This window comes from Amphiura filiformis, chromosome 6 (genome assembly GCF_039555335.1).
Source record: "Amphiura filiformis chromosome 6, Afil_fr2py, whole genome shotgun sequence".
Lineage (NCBI taxonomy): Eukaryota > Metazoa > Echinodermata > Ophiuroidea > Amphilepidida > Amphiuridae > Amphiura > Amphiura filiformis.
Window position 1 is genome coordinate 1,406,116 of NC_092633.1, and position 25,486 is coordinate 1,431,601.

The window sequence follows — 25,486 nt, forward strand, 5'->3', positions numbered from 1 at the left end:
GATAAAGAAATGTGGCGCTTTCAAAAATAAGGTTGGTTTTGAATGTAGGTCTACAGTATGTTTTATATGCACTTTTGGAGAGTATGATAAGTTCACAAAAATAGAATGTTTGGCTCAAGATAGGATTTGTTGATCATGTTTATTTTAGTTTTAAGCCATTCCAGTTGAAATTCATACACGTACAGTGCACCTAACACCAGTCACACCCTATGGAAGACATGACCTTAATATCTCACACAGGGAGTGTGACTTTCAAATCAGGCTACCTAAGAATGGGCCATGTCATTTGGAATCTACACCTCTCATGTTCTGTGTGGGTGATTACATTAAAGTTTTGTCTTCCATGGGGTGTATGGATTTCAACTGGAACAGTCCATGTTACAATGTTACTGTAGAGTTGTTAAAATTGTACACAACAGCATGGTACCACTTTTAATAGCAAGCTTCAACCAAGAGCTCATCTGCAGACATTTTAACCTCACCTTTAAAGGAGTAAGCACAGACCGATTCCCATTGTTTTAAAGGGGCGTGGTCCGATTTTTTCATAAGGCCAATTACAATTGATCCTTAGTTTCCTGTTTCCCTCGCGCGTCCAAAATCAAGAATGGAAAAATATTTAATTATTTTATTTTTATTTAGGTATTTTCATCTTTTAATTGACTTTGTAATTATTTTTATTTGCTAATATCTGTTTTTGATCATCTCAACTTGATTATGAATATAAAACAAGAACATTGTAGGGTCCCTACTAATATTAATGTTACAAATCAATTATAAAGGTAAAATAATTAAATCCGTAGTCTTAGTCAAAATGACCAAATGGACTGTTGATAATAGTCACGACCACATTTTCAAAATAAAGAAAGTAATAGATAATTAATAATTAATAATTAAAAGTCGCCTCGTCCTTTATTTTCAAACTTGAAACAGGAAACTAAGAATTAATTGTGAAGGGCCTAAGCTGTTTTCTATCTTACATTGAGGCCTACCTGTAAAACAATATGTTTCCAAATTTTGAGTTGTATTGCTCCAGCGGTTTTGATATGAGAAGCAAAAACGTGTATAGCACTCGCCCCATCGATAGGGTATAGCAGGCCTGCATACTTCAATGTGGTTACCATAATTCACCACATTTTTGTTCATACTACCTAAACGAAAAATATCTCGGGTGTTAAATTTGACTAGGATAATGAAAAACATAAGAGCTTTCTTCTGACACCAAAATCTTGGTTTTTATGGAGAAAAATGGGGGATGAGGCTGTCAATCGGGCCACGCTCCTTTAATGTCACAAATTGTAAAATTTTTATGTGGAAAGTAACAAATATATGTGCACACAGATTTCAAATTTCCCAAGTTAAATCCATTTTGTCTTCTCGGCACAGCTTTTCATTAAAGGGGGGTAACCCTATCGGTTTAGGATATGGATTCTCTTCAAACTTACACACAATGTCAAATATTGTCCCCTTTATCAATCTATGTGAGAAAGCAGGGAACAATTTCAGCATAAATGTGAATAATTAGCATATTAGCAAGCCAATACACTGAATACGCGTGCATTGCATTCTGGTCAGGCATCTCGAAACAACGGCCGGCGCATGTCCCGGTGGAAACAGGAAGTGTTCGCGCCTTGGTACTGAAAACCGGCTCGCCCTGTACACTTTTATACCCTCTATTCATACTGATTAATCTTAAAAAACATTACATATCACTGCGCTCATTATCATTCTTGACAAGATAGCCCATGCTGTATTTACTTCGCTTAATTATTTCTTTATTTTTAGCTATATGATGCACATTTTCACATATTTATGATTTTTCTTTGTTTTATTTTTTAACTAATTTTGTAATGGGGGGGAGGTGCTCTCATAATTTTTTTCATATTCCTCGTATCATGCTTGACAATATAGGTCATGTTTCCTTATTTATTTCGCCTCTTATGTATTTCTTTATTTTTGTTTTTGTTTTATATCATTATAGCGCCATCTATAGTTTGACATTAGGGGCCTATTTGATGTATTTTTATGACTAATTGGTACTGGGGTGAAGTCTTCCGAATCTATTCGATTTCATTCTGTGACTACCCAAAACTCCCGTGTCGTAGGGTAAAATGCGAGCAACTGGTATACCTGTAAAAACCGCTGTGTTTCATGATTTCTCCGAAATACATCGACTTGGAGCGTCAAATTTCAGGATAGTAATGAGAAAAATAGTATCTATTATGTGATACCAAAACCTCATCAACAATGAAAAAAATCGGGGATGATGCTGTCGATCGGGTTACGGACCTTTAAATATCAAGAGGATATATTGTCTTGTTGAATCCAAGGTGATAAAATTTTCATACTGGTTGAATGAGAGAGTTTATTTATCTTCAGAATAATTTATACAATGGAGATGGTCGGTATTCTCATAACATAAATATGGGTAAATATGCTACCAATTGCAGCAATCTCTCTGCAAGGTTTAATTTAGGCCAATAAATCAACGGAGCTGTTGACATTGAATCGCAGAAGGTCTAAAAAGTCAAGTTGGTTGAAATGCTGTTGCCATGTTGGCATTTAATGGTACAACTCATTTGGGTATGGAGTTGGTGTTAATTTGAGTTCAATTTATGCAGTTAAAGTGACTCTGATGAGTAGCTAGTGTATTTATTTTTATTCATTGAAAGATATTTTGTTTATCATATGAGTGGTTACGTAATTATACTAAAATACAGATGATAATTTTGTCTATTTCAAATTTATGGTTTGAAAATTATAGATGTGGCTGGAAAAATGTGGAAATCAGGAAGTGTGATCAGGAAGCACCTAGCTTCTGGGGTAATATTGGTGTTTGGAGGGAAATTTTGCTTCTCAAATCATTAAAAAATTGTTTACTAAATTGTGGGTTTTTTTTGTGGGAAAGTTGGCTTATCTTCTAGAGCAATTAAATTTTTTTCTAGATCTGGATGCAAATGGCTCATTTTGAAAGGTAGTAAACACCTAAATGCCCTTCTGGTGAGGATTGGTTGGAGGCGACTTATGTGTTGCTGGATGTTGGTTGTTACTTTATGGCATAGCACTTGTTCAGTGCGTAGGGGAGCGTGACAGGCCCTCTCTGACATTACAAAATCCACCAATGCGTTCGAAGGCTGTGTGCGTACTTTGCACAGATCAGTTCTATTTTGGTGTGGATGGGCGACCAACAGGCTCATGTCACCCTCTCGAGTCCCTGTGTACATACTTGGGCTATACACTTGGGCTATGTGTCTTGTAGTAGACACATTCCATGATATATTTTGGACAAATATCTGGGGGTCTCATTTTGACCATCTAGATTTGAAACACCCTTCAGGGAGGCGGGGGGTAAATAACACATCATGCCTTACTACGATATTTTTGGCAAAATCTAAATCTTGTGGTTTTTGGTTTGTTAACCCGTGACCCCACTATCTCTAGTATAGCTTTAACCATGTTAACTAGAAGTATAAACTCTGAAGCAGAGGAAATTCTTAATTAATTCCAAAAATTGACATTGAGACATTGAAAAGTCAATACATCTAAATGAGTGTACCACAGGGCTGAATTTGAAATGATTGAAAAGGCCTTCCAAAGATTGAAATTTAAGTCAAGGAAAAAATTTGAAAAGACAGTCATGCATGAATGACTTTTCAGATATGTAATAATTGTTGAGTTTTTTTTAAATATGCTCTACGAGGACACATTAATAGTTTAGACCATGGACAGTAGGCCTACCGTCCGTGTTCAGATTGACTTCACTTTTCAAGGGATGTATCTGACCTTGAAAATGTTTCTTCCTTGGAATATATAATTAATGTGAAAAAATGTATGACCAATTTCCCACAAAAAATAGGACCATGTTCTACATTTTTCAAAATGTTTTTTTCATCATTTGATAGATATATATTTTTTAATTTATTATTGTCCCTCCAAAATACTGACCTTACCATGAAAGGTCATGTCCAATTTTTCCTACGCTTGATGGTAAAATGTGACAAAATATAGTGAAAAAATCTGTTAAAAATTAACATCAAAAACTGATATCTAAGAATTATAATTTGCAATTTGGTCGTCGTTTATTTTTATCCATGTCATACAAATGTATTTTGGGTTCTATAATGTTTTGTTTTTTTCGGGGTTCTTTCGTATCTCTGCTGTAAAATGACCAATCACAGACATGTATGGCCGACCAATCGCCAAAATGCTCCACATAGTTAGACAAAATGCGCGGGACACCAAGAAAAAGAATATTAAAGCTTGTTTTGTCATAAAATTCAGACTTCGCACAATTGACCTATATAGGCCTATTGTTAAATTGAAGCGAGGATTTCATGACGACAGGAATGGACACGATTCATTTAAAACCTTTCCTTAATATATACCTCGTATAACAAGTCAATTTAGAAAATGGTTGTTTTCGCTGAAATGACAAAGGTAAACCCGCTTGATCATGGCCATGAGCAAGCAGCATCTCTATGAGATGACCCATTTAAAACTTTACCTAATAGCATGACTACTAGATTGGGCCTTTAATTATATAGACTGTGGTCGGTCTGGTCGACCTTGTTATCTGACAGTAAATTATTAATTAGTCTGTCTAGCGAGCTGGCTGTCTAGCTTATGGACGGGATACAATGAGCATGATGAAGGTTTCATTATTTTTTGATCAGATTTAGAGCCATCTGTATAAAAAATGTCCGTTTTAGAAAAAAGACGAGACTTAAGAGCTTTAGAAAAACGATACTGCTGTTTTTCAAACTGAGTTGTTATATATTTTGATGTGTTTTCAAATGAATAAAGCTTTTACAAATAAAAACACAACTTGTATGGCTGTTCCTATTCAAATGATACGTCCATATGTTTTGACAATTTTATTTCCTTTTTAAAGATATTCATATTTTCAAATGGTATGGTGTTCTGATGTTTTGATAATTTTATATTATACCATTAAGTGCAGTGGCTAGAGTACTTTTATGAAACAAAATGTTCAAAATTTATCTCATGTTCCGCATGTTCTTCTTAGCTCGGAAACAATAGACTTTTGAAAGACACTTGTCAAGGTACTAAAACCATTGTTTCCCAACTGTCTTTAATAGAATCAGTAATGGTTAACATATTGTCAAATTCTAAGCGCATCAATTTTTCATGCAGTACACAGGATGTGAATTACAAAAATAAACAGAATAAAAGCAGGAAAAAGGAAATCGCCCTAGCTAGCAGTCGAAGTCTTTTCATATCTGCACGTTTGATGTTCCTGAATCCTGACCATAATTATGCTATTATTACATGATTTTATTAAGTTTAGTGTTTTATAGATAGATTTGACAAATAAAGAATGTGTGATCGAGTAGAAAGCTAAGATGGGATGTTTAATGTGCGATCAGTGCATCTGGTGAAGTTAGTAAGTCAGCTATCTACTGCTGATAGCAGCTGGTGCGATCCTCATTAATTTCCTCAATCTCATTAACCTGTTATTCTATCTTTTCTCGATGGTGTGTTGTGTGTGATTTTCTCCCGTATTTATGATTTAACGTTTATCGTGGTGCTCGGTGCATTCTTTCGGGACCTATTTAATGAAGTAACAAAGTTGATGAATTAAAAAAACACATTATGGAACAGATTGCTCATCTTTTGGGAGTTTGCATGCTATTTGATGTTCCCTGGAGATTACAAGAACCTTCGCCGGTGGTTGAATTGAGCTGTTACAATTGAAATCCATACACCCCTTATGGAAGATATTACCTTATTCTTCCACACAGGGAGTGTGTATTTCAAACAGGGTTACCTGAATGGGTGACTTCATTTGAAATCTACACCCCTGTGTACTTAGGGAGATTAAGTCCTTGTCTTCTGTAGGGTGTGTATGGATTTCAGCAAGAATAGTACATTTTAGGGCTTTTGCTCCATTCCTCATCTGCTTGTTCTGATATTGCGTGATTTTTAAGAAATTAAAGCTTGATTTGAAATTAAATGCTGCATAGTACATATGCAGCATTATCCAGAATAAAGAAAGATTAAATAAAATAAAAAAATAAAAAAATAAATAAATCAAATTTGTTTGTTTCTGTGGATAAGATACTAGGCCTATATGTTGTCTTACATTAGTGCACATATTGCTATGAAAACTTAATTGGGCAAAATTGGGTGAAACATAAATGTTAAGGGGCTAATGTTTGCTGGTAGCGAAGTGAAACCCATTTAGGGGGTGCCATGAGACTATGTAGTCATTCATGTACCATTGTACCCAAGTACTCGAGTGGCCCCGTGGGACCATTTAGTAACTTGCTAAATTAGCATATTATGTGGCCAGAAACACACAAAGATGTATTGAGTGGGTGTATGAATGTATATGTGTAATGTGGCAACATAGGCTTGTTATTGATGGTGAAAAAGCAGCGATCGAAAAAGCAGCGATCGAACGCATAATGAAACATCAATTGTTTAAATACTGACAAATGAACAGCACCAGTTGGTCATGAGTTGTATTCATATACCCTTGCCATGCAAATATCATGGTTACCTTGGTATAGCATACAAATTGGTTTACTTAATGCTAACTGCTATGTACTTGGCGCACCACGCAACATTAAGGCGACGTCTCGTTCGAATGTGTCCGTTTTGTCAAGTGAAATCGATATTTTTCACTAAATTGCAGAATTTTTGTTTAAAAAGTTGTATTCAGTTTGTAAAAGACTGTGCTTGAATTTTTTTGAAATAATAATAATGAGAAAATTGCAAGGAGGGTTCAAAGCTTAACATGTTTTGTGATCTATAGGGTTGTGTCAAAGTGCGCATAAAAACATTACATTGTGGAAAATTTGGTACACCCATAACTTGTGACCAGACATATTCTTCAGCCAAATTTCTTAGTGTCTAGTCATGGCATATTTTCTGTGTGACTTAAAGGTAACTTTTAATCATGTATCCAAACTGTTTACATGGTCCGATAAATGAGCGACACCTTAAGAAAATGATAGTACGGACCAGAGGACTGTATCTGGTTGCATGCGATGGAGCAATTACACATGGTTCTTGCATGTGTTATGGTTTGGTTTGCATCGTAGCTGAGCTCAGTTAAGCCCCAGGCTTGTTGGGTTTATATACAATAGAAGGACAAGAGAAAGATATTTGGTACAGTGTCTCTATTACAGCGATACCAAACGGCAATGTTGTATTGCTTCCTCGGCACCTGGCGTAAGACGCTCTTGGATATTGCTAATCCTGGTTTCAGTAATTACAAAGCTTATTTTCCCAGCTACGTTTTCTGTAGGGGAAAGCAAATAAGGAATGAGAAACATTTTAAAGCTGTAGCAATGAAACTACAAATGAATTGCAAGTCAAATCATAATGAACAGAAAAAGACATTGAAAGAATAGAAGAAAATAATTCTTGGCCCCTTTTCTTGTTAGGCTGAACAATTGATTAAACATATTTGTAGTGGCTAAGGAAGATTTTTCATCATGGTGAATGACCAAACTAAATGTTCTTGATTACCTGTTCTAGAGGATATCAGGGGGTTCCCCATTTAGAGTCAGAAAATGTTGTAAAAAATAGGTAAAAACACCCATTTTTTCTGGTATCTTATCACATTTTTTTACTTCACCATTCACCTAGAATTATGAGGGGCAGCTGTAGGTATTCAAGTCCCTGCACTAAAATAATTGAGGGGACTGAGCATTCCCCCTTTAGTCCCTGGTTCCAAAACCTATGGTTTGTTTACAAACTGTTTGTCTTTGATTATAAAACTCCACAATAGTACAGTGCTGATGCTATACCTTGTTCATCGTTTTTTTGCGTAATAGTTCAAGAGTCCTCGTTTTAAATTCAAGAGTTTGGCACTCTAGCATCGTTTAAGAGATGTAGGTCCGGACTGGAGGAGGCTCTATATTTAACACAGCTCAGTTTTGTGGAGTTGTTCAAAGTGACCATTTCAGATGCGCCTTTTGATCCTGTGACCTGAATTCTAAATAGGAAAAAACTCTGCTGTATTCTTGTTGTGATTAGGAGGACGGTTTTGGACTGTCAATGAAAACCGGTGGATCATTGTAAATTCAAACCTGTAGGTATTTGTGTGAATGAGATGGGATTGATTTCAATGGGTCAGATGTGTTCAACAGTTAGAACTACTTGTTTGAAGAGAAAAAAAATCAATCAATCATTTGAATGCATATTTGTTTTTGTTTTGTTTACTGTGTACAGCTGTATGTTATTGTTCTTTTTGTTTGTTTGTTTGTTTACAAATGTCAGTTGCAAATTATATTTTGCTTTTTCTAAGATAAAATAATTAAATGAAACAATAATGGCTTGTTTGAATTGAAATAAAATCAAGAAATTGTGCAATTGTCTCTGACATGTATAGTGTATTATGGTATAAAGTGTAGCATTTTAAAATAGGGTTTGGGGTTAGAAAACTTCCCAGAAGACCATAAAGAAGGTAAATCTGATGCCAAAATATTTGAGAACATTGTTCAATTAAAATAGGGTTTTGATTAGTGATGTATTTTAAGGTTATTAATTATTTTAAACTGTTGTGATTTGGTAGTTCACAGCATCTTACGAATGGTAGTGAGCTTTGGGAAAAACTGCATTGCTCAATTAATAGCAAGCGTGTAGAAGAATTAAAATATCACAGATATACTTTTATAGGTGCTGCGGTTCTTGAGTTACGTTGTAAAGAGGTCTGAAACAACAACACTTTTGTAAAACGTACATAACTCATTAACAACAATAAATTAAGCAAGTTTGCAAAGTATACGATTTGTAGAATGAACTTTTGCAAAGCATCAAGGTGTTAATTTTCAATAATATATTGATCTAGATAATGAAAATCGATTTTTAGGTTGCTTTGACCAACAATACCTCTTCTACCCTTAATAGGGAACTAGTGATGTGTTTTTAAAATAGGGAAATGAAAGAGTTAAATAACCTTATAATATAAGGGGGGAAATCAATACCAATAGCACTCAATGCCAAGAACCATTGAGCGATCAATCAAACCCTTTTTTGTTACACGGTGATTTCCGAGTTTAAGGTGGTACTACACCCCCTGATAAATGTTTTGCATTTTTCTCAAAGAGTAACTACATACTGGTAACAAAAGTTATGTATATTATAGGGGAAAGGAATCCAATTACTTCACTGAAATTTCAGTGATTCAAGACAAGTGGTTTGTTATATATGTTAAGAAATAGGTACCTTCTAACGGTACCTCTTTTCCTATCATAAATAACGTACCTCTAGTCTTGAGTCACTGAAATTCCAGTGTAGTAACTGGATTCCTTGCCCCTATAATATACATAACTTTGTTACCGTGTGTTATTATTTTTTGAGAAAAATGCACAAATACTCACAAATTTATCAAGGGGTGTATTACCACCTTAAACGAGAGGACATTTGGCTGTTCTATATGAAACTCATACATCCCCTATGATAGACAGGCCCTTAATCTTCCACACAGGGAGTGTGGATTTTAAATGGGGTTACCCGAATGGATGATTCTATTTAAAATCTACACCCCTGTTTGGGAGATTAAGGTCATTTCTTTTATAGGGGGTGTATGTTTTTCAAATGGAATAGCGCATTTCCATTTGACTCGATAGTTCTTTCTATTCAGTTATTCATGCGACTTAAGCAAATCTTTTTAAGTTACAATTACTTTGGATCTTTCATTTATTTTTTTCTTCTTTCTATTCAATGTGATTTCTGTGTAGGTCAATGTATCAGAAATTACCATTTGTTCATTACAATGAGAGCGTCCATGTATAGACTGATGGGAAGGTCACAGCTAGCCTGATAATTAGATTTGGAAAAAATTGTGTTCGTAGAAATGTTGAAAACCAGTGAGTACTAGGTCAGTGGACATAATAATCTCATTGTCAGTGTCTATTAATAGTCAAACGTCTACAAGAAAACAAGACGTGGATGACTCCGTTTAATTTCGTTTCCAGTCAATTCATCAGACTAGAGAGAGATTCTTTTATTGGTTTTGCTGGTTGTGTGGAGGTCAATGCTCGATATTGTCTTTTAACGTGTGATGTGTTTGTGCAAAATGAGTCGTATGTGTCGGAATATCAGTCGTTATTTTTTCGTTTCACATTTTTGTTTATTTAACGAGGAAAAATATTCTGAATGATTCATCAAAAGTGGAGTCGTGGTTCCTGAGATGTGACTTGTTTTATGTGGTGGAAAACAATAAAATACAAAAGAATTCAATTACTTTACTTGTCCATACCTCAAAATGTTTTATTTGACATGTGACTTATTTCTTGCTATTATTATTCTTGCCATTGTGTGCAGTTACAATGTTTTGAATGGTGTTTATTATTTTTATAAGACTTCTTTTGTGTGCATGTGACTGTGCGTTTATGGACCGCTTTGTTTCTTTTTTGTTGTCTTTGTGTAATATTGATGTTTTTATGGCAAAAACCATTAACACATTGAACCTTTTTTTAATGTAATTTATGATTTTGATGATAATAATTTTTATTTATATTAGAAAATTTAGAATTTTGTTTGTGTTAATTAAAATCATTTATAATGTGAAAGAATAAAGTTATGTTCCTAGTTATATGGTAAATTAATAGACATTTTCCCAACTTATTGACATACCAGATTGTTTGTAATTTTAAGTTATCTCGATCAAATGAATAGATTTATATTATGGTTGGCCACAGAAAAAAAATCTTAATCATTGTCCTCTTTTTGGTGTCATTGGAAAATTTGTGTCTGGCGCAGGTGACAATCTTATGATTTTAATAGCGCTGGTCCGTTGGACAAATCCAGCTGTAAACACCTCGGACAAGCTGTAAATGTTTGCAGGCAAGTTGTAAAATACAGACAGCACAATATCGGGAGTTTAAGGATACGATACATGATTTACCGACAAGTGTCTCATTTCGGAATGCGATCATGAATTTTGAAGAAAAAAAAAGTTTCCACAGGCTTCGTTGGGACTCGAACCAGCGATTCTAAACTTCCTTCGATTACTGGCGTCTAGCGCTTTACCGCTTCGCCACCGTGGCAGTTGAGCGATGGAGTGTAATGATAAAAGATAAATCTCATAATGCCATCTTTAGCCTTTTGTTTACTAAAAAAGACACGTTTTGTAAAGATAGATTAGCCGTTTTATGCATAAATAGCACGAACGTTTGGGAAAGGTTTAAAACAAATAATAAAGACACTGATGTGATGATGAAATTGCGTAAGTCGGGAATTATCTGCGTCGCAATGTTTTGTTTTGGTTTTAGGAATTTGACCTTAAAAATTTACGACTTCATGACATTATCATTCGAAATCAACAAAAGATATTTCAACACTATATGTCCTCATTCTTTCTCTAGAATGTTTTGTACATGTATGTGAAATAGCTTCAACAATGGTTCGCTGCATAATGGTAAAAATAGCCTTGACTCAAAAAAGGCGAGCGGTACCATATTTATGGATTCAGGCTAAATTTAAAATTGATATAAAACGTTCGTTTTTTGATCGATTACAAAAATTAATTTTTGTCGTATAAAGAAATTGTATCTGGCGTGAATTACGCTACATTTTTTATTCCTAGGGCTCTTTGACTCCTTCAAATAATTTTTTTAATGATAGAGTGAATCCCTGGCCCTCTATAATTACGCACAAAAGATCGGCCCCCCTTAACAACACACCTAATATGAAATCTTGGAAAAGCGTGAAAATATCCAGGGACTGTCTTGAAATTTGCAGGAGAGCATAAAATAGCTCTTCTGGAGCCTTCAAGGAGAGCTCTGTAGAGATGTTACAATAGAATGTAAGGAGAGAATGGTCAACTAAGGAGAGCTAAAAATCACTCTCCTATTATCAGATTTAAGGAGAGTAGTTATAAGAGAGCGACTGCTCGCTCTTGCTCTCCTCAAAAGGCAGTCCCTGAATATGAGATCCTTTAGAAAAATTTAGTGGTACCGTAAATTTGTTATCTGTTTATTCATATAGTGTGAATAAACTCGACAAAGTTCAACAAAAAATGATTTTTATTCATCTATGTGACTCTTTATGTACATGAATGTGCTGAAAGAATTGGCTCCTGAATTGGTCATTCCAGTTGAAATCTGTACACCCCCCAATGGAAGACATGACCTTAATCTCCCAGACAGGCAATGTTGATATCAAATGGAGCCACTCATTCATGTATATACTCAATTTGAAATTCACACTCCTTGTGTGGAAGATTAAGGTCATGTCTTCCATAGGGGGTGTATGGATTTCAACTGGAATAGCCCAATTCTTTATCTGTAGCCTGGGCATGGACTTGTTGACATTTCCAAGTGCAAAAACATCATCAAAAGTTAAAATAACTGTTGAGCGAAACCTGTCAGTTTATATAAATAAATAGTTTCTCCAGAGGAACATAGATTGGGAAACGCAGCAGCGAGATCAGAAACAGGAAGAAGCGTCGTGTTTGAAGTATTGATTTTTGAAAATGAAACATTTTTGATGATAATAAAACAGTACAACCATACGTATGTATTATAGTTGAACATATCATACGAGACTTAATTGGAATACATAGTTTTAAGAGAAGATATCTAAAGCTTCCCATAATGCATTTCTCCCATTTTCAATTTTCTGTACTGGTGGGAGTTGATTTTCCTTTTTTTTAGGGGGGGGGGGTTAAAATCAACAAATTGTGCACAAAATTGCTGCATAAAGTGGACATTATTTTAATTTTAGGTTTTTACTACCTAGAGAATTTTTTTTTGGGGGGGAGGTGCATACCCCCATGCCCCACCCCCTGGCTATCAGTGATCACAGCAAAAGTGCAAAAAGTTTTAGGAATAGATTTTTGCTGAACCATGAAATGGTATCAGCCTATAAATGTGTATGTTACTAGGTTACTAGGTCCCTAGGTTACTAGGTCCCTAACTAACCATTTGGTCTGAAATGGACATATCTTTAAAATGCCACGAAGGTATGACCCCATGAGTGGTGTCATATGAAAGAGAAAAACATAAAGAATATAATAAAAATATTTCCAAACGTCAGAGGTCATCCAGGGGTCACAGGGGTCAAAAAGGTAATTTCAACCAAAAATGCTCCGATTGAGCTGAAATTTAAATGCAATGATCCTTATGACATTCTAAACATGTTTAAAACATTTTTAAATTTATTTAAGGTCATTAAGGGGGCCTAAAGGGGTCAAAGGTCAAGTTGTTCAAAATGCTCCAATTGAGCTGAAATTTAAATGCAATGATCCTTATGACATTCTAAACATGTTGCAAATATTTTAAAATTCATTTAAGGTCATTAAGGGGTCATAAAGGGGTCAAAGGTCAAGTTCTTCAAAATGCTCCAATTGATCTGACATTTATATGCAATGATCCTTATGACATGCTAAACATTTTAAAAACATTTTAAGATTCATGTAAGGTCATTAAGGGGGCATAAAGGGGTCAAAGGTCAAGTTTTTCAAAATGCTCCGATTGAGCTGAAATTTAAACGCAATGATTGTTATGACATTCTAAACATGTTGCAAATATTTTAAAATTCATTTAAGGTCATTAAGGGGCAATAAAGGGGTCAAAGGTCAAGTTTTCAAAATGCTTCAATTGTAGGTATAGGCCTACCACAATATACTGCCGAAGCCACATGGTTCAGCTATGGTGCGGTTATCGCTCTAGTTAAATGTGATGTTATGTGAAAGTGAAAAATAAAATGTGAAAATTGTCATTAGGTATATTTTCATACGACAATATTTGCAAAAGGGAAGAAAATGACAGGGGTGTTAAATAACGATTAAATGATAAATCTGAAGCTCCATTCAGTTGCATGGAGCTACAAGTGTCCATATGCTGAAAACAAACTCCACAAACAGCAACCATGTGACAATGTGAAGGTTGTTTTCGATCAGACCACTTGCAGGGCTAGGGATCACATTAGTTAGCACATTCATTCTCTTTACAAAAATGGAAAAAACTGATTTTTTAAATTTTTTTTTAAAGATTTTTGATTTAGTGAATTTTTTTTCATTTTTGGAATACTGACAGGTATTTTTGTCATATATCTTGGCTGCATAATGTGAATCTGATGGGAATTATTTGAGTTCAAAATTAATAGTTTGTAAAGGAATAGTGCTTCACATTCTGAAAGCTCTCTGGTGAGCTAATTTTCGCTTTGACTTGAATAATAATGTAATGAAGCCTGTCATAATTATGCAATATAGAGATGTTTTCGTTAGAAGTCAAAGATGATGTAAATTAATGAAAAATTTAAAGTGCTTGATAGAAGGAAGGTTATATCATGTTGTATGATATCAGGCTGTTCCATTTTGATTCCATACACCCCCTGTGGAAGATATGACCTTAATCTTTTACACATGGAGAATGACTTTTGATGGGGTTATCTGAATGGGTGACTCCATTTGAAATCTACACCCTCCTGTGTGGGAGATTAAGGTCATCTTCTATAGGGGGTGTATGGATTTTAACTAGAATAGCCCATTAATATCGTTCACTTGCTCCCTCTCTCCAACAAGATGTAAAATTGATATATCGACAGGTGAGTGCACAAAAGCCCTATCTGCAATAGCTGCCCTGTAGACATTTGACAATTTCTACATTCTATATATTGTACACATGATCACATCTAAAATATATGACACAAAGCAGCTATTGCAATGGGCCCATCATGCAACTTCCCTGCGGTATATGATTATTGCAGAAAATCTTTGTCGCCATGCGATGCTTTCTATGGAATATGAAAAATCAACCATATTGGCGTTAACATGGGAATAACATATTGTCAAATTATCCTGAAGATGACTTTAAACGCAAGAAAAAATTCCAAGCAAATAGTATATCTGATCTGGGATTTACTTGAAATTATTGGTTTGTATCCCATCATAGTGGGCTGTTCTAGTTGAAATCTATACACCCCATGTGGAAGATATAACCTTAATGTTCCACACAGGGGGTGATGATTTCAAATAGAGTCACCCATTCAGGTAACTTCATTTGAAATTCATACTCCCTGTGTGGAAGATTAAGATCGTTTCTTCCATGTGTGGATTTCAACTGGAACGGCCAAGTTTACATGGAACGTATACGATGCATACTGCTAGATATTTTAAAATGTCACTCTTCTCTCCATTTTGCTGAAAGCTTATAACTGGAAAATTTGCACAAGTGGTGTTCCCTTACATACATGTAGCCCCTTCCCATATTCTTGTTTTAGGGACTGAGCAATTTATATGCCAGGGGGTACTAAGAGAATTGAAAAATATTTTGACACAAAATCTTGCATTCCCCTCTCGCTAGGACTGAAAACTTGTGTTCCCTCATCACTTCAAATTTCTCAATTTGAATGTGATGTCCTCTTCTTTTAATTTTAAACATTTTGTGTTCCCCCTCTTGGTTCAATTTTTTTTGTGTTGCCACTAAATTCTCCCATTCCTCCCAGCATGACTGGTCCCTTATAACATTTCATGTTAATTTTGTAGTACCCCATTGGATGAAAATTAATGTTTCAAATTCACACCTTTTGCTTGCTAACTACTAGTCTAGCGGTAGGCAGTATAGCATGATAATTTTGTGGGTTAATTTTTTGTGTGATTTTGTGTTCCCACTCTTGGTCCAATTTGTTTTTGGTGTTGGTGTTCCCTGTGAATTCTAACATTCCCCTGGCATAAACATGACCTGTCCCTTATAACATTTCATGTTAATTTTTTTAATGTAGTAGGCCTACCCCATAATTTGGATCAAAATGTTTCAAATTCACACTTTTCGCTTGCTACCTACTAGTGGTATGCAGTATAGCGTGATAATTTTGTGGGTTATTTTTTGTGCGATTGCACTGTGATAAAACATTCAGGATCTTTTTATGTGTGTAATTGCAGAATATTGCTCCATTTTACCCTGTTAATTATTGACCGAATATTGTTATTTCAACTTGAAATTTGAGGAAACTATCTCAAGGTACAGGACATAGATATAGATAGCTGAATAATATTGTTGTTGCAAAATTGATTGGGGCCATATAAAATAAATGTTTTGGTTCTCGTCCCCTCCCGCCACAATTTCTGGAATCATTCAGATTTTTTGAAAAGATGTTTCAACAAATTTGTATTTTATAAAAAGATTTTTGTCAACAAATTTAAGACTTTAGAATGCTTTAGGAAAACCCTATACAGATTAATAAGTTTATTAGAGAAAAAGAATCACTTCTAAGTTTTTTTGTGGTACTTTAATGGATTTATCCCTCAAAATCTCACATTTCAAAAAAAAGAAAGAAAAAGAGCCACCTCGGTTTCCTCAAGCACTTTGGAAAAGACCAAAAACTACTAACAATGCTAATTTTACATTGAACAAAAACATCTCCCTCTATCAATTCATGAAAATCCTCGGGACGAGAACCAAAAAATTAATGTTATGTGGCCTAAAATTGAGTGAAAATAACAACCATATGAAATATACTTGCTAAAACAGCAGTATTTTTTGTGCATGAAAAATTACATGAAATTTTAGGTTACACAAACATACTGGCAACTGCCTGACTAGTGAAGATGCAGTCGACAATATGTGTATGAAGACATATTGGATGAATAAGAGTGCTTCTTTAGAAGCAATTTCAATGTAAAAAGTAAGACATATCGTAAGTATGATGGGGCTGGGGGAACTAAGGGTTTTACGGAAGAGTGCTCACCCGTGGGAAAATGGAATGAAACGGAAAGCATAGCCCAAGTACAGAGCAGTGTCTGTCCACTTCCTGTTTGTGCGGATAAGCGAGAAAATCAAGGCATGTGAATATGTTATGTAGCTATTTACCTGTACTGTGTATTTTGCATTTTGTGCTATAAAATAGCTATAAAATATTGGTTTGTTATTTAAAAAAGGGAGAAAATAGTGGAGATTTGAATGAAGTTGAATGAATGTTTTGTATATTTGAATTTGTTAAGCCAAGGTACTCTCCTTCTGAATAACGGGTCTGGGGAAAATTGTCATTTTGGAATTTAGAGGAATTGCCCCTGCGATTTCTCACACTTTCCTATTTTACAAAATCTGCAAAAATGTCAGAAAGGAAATTACAATCAACTGACTCCCCCCTCCCCCCCAAAAAACCACAAAAATATATTAAAAAATCACAGACCTAACACAGTATGAATTTCTTCATTTGGAAATGCAAAATTTGCCTCCAAATGCCCCAATTTGGTAGGAAGGAATTTCCCACTTCCAGTACTGTTGATCATTCTGACTTCAGGCAAAGAAATATCCATGTATACTATCTAATGCCCATAATAATATGATTCGGACTTTGGATATCTCTTTAACGGCAAGTTAAAAAATGGCAAGTTAGGAAAAAGAGAGTTGAAAAGCGAGTTACCCCCACAAAGTTATGCACAAATCAAAATTGATTCACATCCAGAAATTCTACCAGTGGCATGTGTTTAATTTCAAAGGTAACTTTGTAACTCGCTTTACTAACTTGTGTTTTCTCTGACTCCCCTTTTCTTAACTCACCAGAAATCTGTTCCCTTTCCTTAAATTCCTATTTCATGATGAAATCATACTCTCAACATGCAAAAGAGTGGAACAACATGTCACTGAGACTCAAGAATTGTGACAGCTAAAATTTTCACTCAAAAAAAAATTACAATTGTCCCTTATATCATATCCCTGAATACTGAAAGAGTGACCCTTTTACTCCTTGACAATAATTAGAGAGTATTAAACTACATATCAATTTAATTTTACAAAGATTCAATTTATATTTTACCAAAAAAACTGTGTCTTTCTTCCAAATTTTATTTCATGCCCTTAAAACGAAAATGTGAAACGTTTGGCAAGTGTTGACTTCCTTTGTGACCCTCTTTTAAAAGTTTGTGGTCATGTAATGGGTTCGCAGACAGTGTTACATGCTTACCTAAAAGGTACACTGGTTTGACTCAATCATGGTGGGGATATTTGCGAAAAAGCTAGAAGAAATTAGGTCTTGTTTGCTGTGAAATAGCCACTGGATCAGCAAACCAGCCTCCACATTACATGCATGTAGCCCAGAGGGGTACTCTTTAAAATGTATGTAGTATGTGCTTTCCAAGTATTTTAAAAGTAGATTTTGTTTAGTGGAGTTACATTTTATATGGACTTGAAAATTAGATTGCATTTTGAAAGTGTTGGCAAAGGAATAAACTTCAAAAGGTAATTTGCGAATCGTTTCTTAAAACGTGAAGTTGTTTGAAACTTGCAAGAACTTGCACAAATTGGAAAGGGGTTATTTGAAAGTAGCAGATTGTGTTTGAATATTAAGGTAATTCCCAACTGCATCTCATGCTACAGGTACTACCCAAAAAACAACAATGTGCCCCTCCCTCCCTATTATCCTACCACACACAACATCAATAATTAAAGATGGTTCTCTATCATGGCATATAGTACTATTCAAAGTTCTGATTCAGTGTTTGGAGGTTATATGCTCATATTGGGATGTAAGGCTGTTATCACTGTCACTTGACCCCTTATTTCTCCTTGGATCTGTTACCCAAAAAATCCCATAATTTGTCAACTTGAATAGGCCTACATTTTCTATTCTACTGAACAATGAAAATTGTTAGTAAAACTTTCATTTTTAAAATGAGCTATATTGAGGACTTCGTAGGACTTTGTATTAAAGGGCCATAGATTGAGTCCGTAATTAGGTCAAATATCGTAACATGACAGTTCTCATATTTTTCTTTTACATTATATGAAAAGACTGATGTAGAAAGTTCAATGTAAGTGCTATGTTGTTGTTTCAATTTCATCATGGTTTCCTCACTCACCTTTTACCTAGTGATGTTGCTTGTTATTTTATCTTGACTCATTTCAATGCAATACATTATACACATATGTGCAATTTGTGTATCATGTATCCTGGTATATTTCATCATTTATTTTAATGTCCATTGTATATATTATGTTGATGAAACAATAGGTCGTTTAGCCCACTGAATACATGTCTGTTATCAATGCTTGTATGCACATGTTCACAAGCGTATTCATGAAACTCTGCCGTGCAACATGGGGAGGGGGGCATCCACAATGCTTCAACACATGGTTTGGAACATGCAGTGTACATCATGTGTCAAAAATGCCCCTTGATTCTGGGATATTATATTATATTCAATTGAGCAACCTGGCTTTATTGGCCACAGCACTTGGCTTTATTCTGCTAATTAAGCGTGCCCAACGAGGCCACAAAGCAGCTGAGAGGGCGCGCGAAGCGCACCCAGTGAGGCCGCGAAGCAACTGCTTCGCCACTTCAGAGCATTACTTCCAGTGGGTACTGGTCACGGCACTGGGTCCAGGGCTAAATTTTAGGAAGCGTTAACCGTTACACAGATGTGGGTGTGTAGAACATTTTGATGAGCAGGATTTCTTAAATATGTGACTTGTCATGTCAAAAGGAGACACTTTTGGGCAGGATCGTAAATGGAGAAATAGCCAAATATCTGCCCGGGGTGATTTTTTCACAATTTGGGTTTGTGTCGAATTTGTAATGTTCTTATAGTTTAAAATATTGTCTGATAGTTTCAGACCGGAATATAACTGGCATCTTGTATTTTTTGAGACATTTATTCAAGGCAATTCCTACTCTCAACATTGTCAATGATATTTTTAAAGGCCAATATCTCAATTTCCAATTTTATTTTAACATAACTTTTTACTCAATATCTTCACTTAGGAATGTCCGATTTCAATGGGGAAAACGGCATTGTGGAGCAAAATATCTCTATATTTAAGATATGTAAAAACCTCAAAATTGATAACCTGCTCAAAAGTGTCTCCTTTTGACATGACACATCACATATACAACAAGTATACCTTTCACTTAGTTCCAAGTGGATGTTACCTAATATTAGACATCTATATTATGTAAGAGGATTTATTTATATATTAATTCTTAGAAATTCTATAGTTTTTGTCATTGTGTCTACATTTTTGCATTTCTCCTGGATGCACAAAACCTGTTTTTAAATGAGACATGACAAATTTTGGCACCAATGAGTGTTGTTCTAGTGACATTTATGCAAATGTCTTCAGATATTCTGGATAAGGGGGGCATAAAACATTTACGGAGTTTATAGATAACTATTACTTGAGACACTTTTGTGTGAGCTTTCGACACATCGACTGCGACTCCCTGTCTTTGTTGTGGATATGTTTTAATTGATAGATTTGGAGTCTTATGTGCCAAAAATGTCTTTTTGGTGAAATCACTAGGATCCACAACATGCTCATCTATCAGGGCACAGTTATTTAACCCCAATACATTTGCACATTCATTGAATGACCTTTGACAATTTGGGTACAAAATCTCATCCTCTGCAACTTCAGGTCAAATTTTGTACTTGATTGGTTAACTGAGGTTATTGAACTATGCCATTGGGATGAGGCTATTGTAGTCCATAGTGAATGTATGCAAACATTTTATGTTGAATTGAAATATTAAAACCAAGGCATCACCATGGTTATTTTAATGACATTAATAAAATATAATGCAGATATTTTTGTGTGGATGTATTTATGTTATAGGAATGACATTTGCAAATATTTTATAGGGGTATGCATTTATGGTAGAGTCCGAAGTTTACCGTTTTCTAAAATCCATTTTCCGTGTTGTAATCCGTGTTGTAAAATTTGTAAATCCGTGTCATGAATAAAGCTTAAATAAAACGTATAAACAATGATATTAATGTCACAACAAAGTGTTCAATATCGCGATCAATATGTTCTGATTGGAATATTCTCACGATAATAGGCCGAATATTACAATGTTTGGAGGGATATAGGGGGTTCATGCCTTGGTGATATACCTTTATTTCGGTATTATTTAACAATATTTTTATCATAAAAATTGACATACACAACTCATGCTTGTTTTTAACATTTATTTCTCTTATCTTTTAACAATGTTTGTCACATCATACAAAAATGTCATTTTCCGTGTTGTACCTCCGATTCGTGATTTTCTTCCGTTTTCCGAAACGGAAAACTTCAGAACTCTAATTTATGGTTAAGGTGACTGGCATTTCGATAAACCCACTATGAAGCTGCATCTCTGTATCCAGGAAAAAAGATATTCATGAAAAAAAATACTCTCTGCAGACTACGTGTTGAACATAAGAATGAATGAAATTGAATAGCTGGCAACAGCGATGTGAATTATTGGATGTTTGGAAATGTTATGTACACTGTGTGCGTATGTAGATATCATTTCATATATCACTATTGTGTTGCTATTCCCTCGGAGAAATAGTATCATGAGGACAAGATATGGGAATCGCATGGACAAACAGAGATAAAGATCGTCCAACATGTATATTTATTATATATGACAAGCATACTGGCCTATGATTGAAAACATATTTACTAAATGTATGATAGAAAATAGTGCATCTTGTCTGATTTTAACAGACCTGTACACAGAACAGTTTTATGATCATAAATAGATAGATGAGGGGGGAGAGAGGAAAGACAGAGAATGATCAGTGGTGGCGCCAGGAATTTTTTTCTGGGGGGCCAAAGTGAATTTCAGGGGGGGCAAAGGTGAAATTTTAGGGGGGCAAGAGTTCTGACTGGGGGCATTTGCCCCTCATGCCCCCCCCGTGGCGCCGCCACTGAGAATAATGTTGCTGTATGAATAGCAAGAGAGACAAAGAAATATAAGAGAGAGGAGAGGGAGGGATGGAGAGACAAGTGCTACAGACTGCCCCTTGTCCACTAAATGGTCAGTCAGGTGGAGTGAAAGAGTCGTTTATAGCTGCTAGGTGTCTCTTTGGTACTGAAGATTTGGTGGCTTTGAAAAGAGCTGTGGAAGTGGGAAAGATACACAAACAGACAGAAGAGAGGTCGGTGGAGGGGAGCGATATGGGGGGAGGAGAGAGATGAACAGTAACACATCAAAAAATGCAAACTGGGAATCCAGCAGAATCATGAAATGAAAAGTTGCTAATAATAGAGAGCATTGAAGAGATGGCCTTTCAAAATTTTGTAAGGGATGTAAGGTTGTTTAAGACTCCCCCCACCCATATCACTGGCACTTGAAGAGCCCTGAAATATTTCTCCTTGGATCTGTCACCCAAAGACCCCATAATTTGTCAACTTAAATTGATTCGTGGATCAGGGCCATTATAGCAAGGTTGAAAAATGTGGGGCGGCCAAATTACAAATATATGCCCAAATTGAAATAAAGATATAAAGAAAAACATAACAAATTTCTCAAAAAGTGGGGCGGCCATGGCATCCCCGGCCGCCCCGCTTGCTACGGCCCTGTCGTGGATGAAGCATTCTTGATAGCATGTGGCAGAGGGTTTCACAACTTGTGGAGAGGAGATTGTGAGATCTTGACCTTGGAGACTTTATTGGTCATACATATAAATGAACAAGATTGGCCGAAGCTAATTAATGTAGTCAGAATGGAGGAAGAAAACGCATGTAATTTAGTGATGAAAACATTGGCACTACAAGGACAAACCAAATGTGGCAAGCAGCAATGGATGGAACAAATAAAGTACCTTGCAGGTTATGTTCTAAAAAACATCTTATTACCGTAATTTCTAAACATCAGAGCAGAATCTATTGAAATATAAATCACACAACAACCCCCCGGCCGGGATATTATACCGTACCCCTCTCTGCCATGCAGTCAGTCAGCCAGCCAACAATATCATAAATGTGTGCATAGAGAAACCATACTATGTCATATCATATTCTTTATGTGCCTACTACTCATAGTCATATCCAATAGCCATATTAATCCCAGAAAAGCTGTGCAAATATGCTTCTAAATTTATCACCTAAATGGGTCAAAATATGCTTCAAAATCATTTCCACAATGCAGCGTTATTTATTGTTTTAAAGCGAGTTATCATTTGTCTCCGTGATCGGTTCTTATATCAGAGAGGATTCAATAACTAGATGCACATATTGCATAATATCAATAAAGATGTTGCATAAATAGATAAAAACTGATTTTTTTATATCGCATTCTGCTCTTATGGTAATTGCTTTAAGATCAATAAATCAGAATGCTTCATTTTGATGCCAAAATTAATGATTTAGTCAGTAGGAAACAATGGTAAATTAAATCTTGATTGAGCTATATAAAAAAAGCTTTATCTTAATAAATATTTTTACTGACAGCAAAGTTTTTTTTTTAATTTTAAAAAATCCAGCGGTTGATTAGTAAATGATGTTGAACCACCCACCAAATGCCGACACATACTACAAAATACTACTTGCTGAGTGCCTCCCCTTCTAGTGTGTGTGGGGAGGGGGGAAAGTACCTCCCAATAAACCACCCTGTGGCGATAGGGTAATAACTTAATAAATATGCATATTTGCAGCTACTGGATTTTGTTGATTTTAGTCAAGCGAAATTTAAGCTCTTGAAAATAACTTGTTTCATTTTAAACGGTTAAATGTGCTTGTGGTAATTTCAGATAATTGAGCAAAAACGGGTGTTTATTTTAATAACCTGTTGACTCATTGATCAGTTAAGATATTAGTTTAGATTTTACCAGTTGTTTTTATAGTTTTCCCTGAAATAAGGTTATGAGTCTTTTGGGTTGTCATAGCGGATACAAATTTCATAGAAGCAGGATGTTCGAAACAATGTCACAATGGGTATACCTGATGAAAATTGGGAAGAATTCCGCAATATCCTGTGCATCCTAATTTTAGCATTAACAGTAGACCCTAAAACGTGCACTGTGATTTGTCCAAACGCGTCATATGACACCATCTACACAGAGTATTATGCGTGAATATGCACACAATTTCTGTGATACGTACTGTCACTTATGCTGTGGATACACCAATTTGATGAAAAAGTAAGCCAAAATTATACCAATTTTGGAACATTTTGCTAAAATAATATTAGAAATTAACACTTTTTTGAAAAAGTTGGAAAAACTTGCTTGCATACCGTTGTCATGAAATTAAAGGCCATCAATAAACCAAATGGGCTGAAAATGCACCTCTAATCTAAACTAAATGGCTGAAAATGCACCCGAATCTGCCGCACATCCCAGTTTCCTCATTTCCACCAAGAACCTCCCGGGAACCAAGTACATTGCGTTCTTATAAACTAAATACTAAGTTTATTATTGAAAGGCAATTTCGTAAAAACTCATAAAATTTAATGCAAATGTTATGCATGTTGCAAACATACGCTGATCATAAGTGTCAGTATGTACGCACATACAAAACTGAGCTAAGTCATCTAGCTACGATGCCGGGATACGATGATCCCGGGATGATATCGCTGGGAGAAATCTGTCATTGGTGCTGCCACTTTCTTGTATTCAGCTGTCAAATGAGCAGGGAATCATCCAACATTGATAGCATATACTAGGCAATGTTTATCCACTGGATCCTGTACAACACACAGAACCATCCAAATCTGATACTAGAGGCTACACACTCTTCCTGTTAGATCTTCATGAACTAGTTTTCTCCTTGCCATCGGGCAATAAAACGGCCCCCGGATGCCGTCAGCACAATGACCGTGATGTGACGATGTTCTCTACAAAAGTGTCAATGTGCTTAGCTTGGAGGGGAAAAAAAAGCAAAGAAAATGGAAAACAGAAGAATGAAGAAAAAAGGGCATATTGTGTAAACATAGACTTTCTATTTATTTCCATGCTGTTAGAATAAGTGCACTTAAGTTTTAGAGAGGATTTCTGTCTGTGGTAGTTGAAATGATGGATGTTCTATGTTCAAATAATGATAATATTTTGTGATGAACACAGTGTAAGTTTTCAATTTTTGATTGAAAATGTTGGAAATTATGTGATAACAGTAATATCATCACAAATAGATGTAGTGTATTCTGAACATCAGTGTTGAACCGATCACCTGAATGCTGATCGCCAAAAACTTCTTGAACCGACCAATACCGATCCCAATTCCAATATGTGACATGATCAAGAGGAATGAGTCGGATGCCGCTAATATTGTTTTTGAGATCTTGGCAAACACAGTGTTCAAATTCTTTTGTTTTATATTGTTTTCAGCCATTGATAAATTGCTCATAACTTGGTAACCAGATGTCCGATATTGATGTGGTTTGCATCAAGACTTTTACTTACCCGGATGTGCGCCATTTTGAAATTGAAATATGTATCGTTAGAAGGGCCTCAGATTCGACGAGAAGCACTGAATCGATTCTCGTAACATTTGTTGCGAGAATCAATTTCTTTCATTGAATCATACAGTGAGTGAAGCGACTCAGATGGTTTTAGATTCTCGCAAAATGGCACAAAATCTAGGTGCTGGTTAGCTGTGATTTTCGGAAGGTAAAAAACAAGGAAAACAACCTAACTGTGATAAAACACCTCATTAACAGGTGTATTGTGCATTTTGAAGCACTGCTTTTGCACAAAAATAATTTATCGGTTCACTAGATCAGCAAATGAGAGGATTTTTACCGATTCCGATTCAGAACCGATAAGCTTAAAATCGGGCCTATCCGGAAACTACCGATT

At 35.4% G+C, this 25,486-nt stretch overlaps 1 protein-coding gene across 1 annotated transcript in view; it reads left to right on the top strand.

Annotated features, from left to right (window-relative positions):
• LOC140154123 (uncharacterized) overlaps positions 1-25,486 on the top strand; it is a 265,827-nt gene that overhangs the window by 12,478 nt on the left and 227,863 nt on the right. The gene's annotated exons all lie outside the window — the stretch shown is intronic.